Raw genomic sequence first — 307 nt, 5'->3', positions numbered from 1 at the left:
GCCGGCATGCTGCGCGCAGCCCATGGCAGGACAAGGTCCGAAAAATTCTGTCGACATTTTTACGCCGTGGTAGGCTTCCGCTTCGCGTCACTTTGTCGACATTCAAGCCTACCATTTGTATTGAATTTTTCAAACCTTGTCAAACCCCATTATTCAAATGTCGAAAAATTTTGTCGACATTTTTACGCCATGATAGGCTTCCGCTTCGCGTCACTTTGTCGGAATGCATCGCATGGCGAGGCAAGGCCACGGCATGCCAAGGCGAAGGCAACGCATGGCTTGAATGGCTTGGTCAAGGCCACATCAT

The sequence above is a fragment of the Prunus avium genome, unplaced genomic scaffold (genome assembly GCF_965620075.1).
Source record: "Prunus avium unplaced genomic scaffold, drPruAviu1.hap1.1 HAP1_SCAFFOLD_25, whole genome shotgun sequence".
Classification (NCBI taxonomy): Eukaryota; Viridiplantae; Streptophyta; class Magnoliopsida; order Rosales; family Rosaceae; genus Prunus; species Prunus avium.
The sequence above is the reverse complement of the archived record's forward strand: the minus strand, read 5'-3'. Positions refer to the sequence as shown.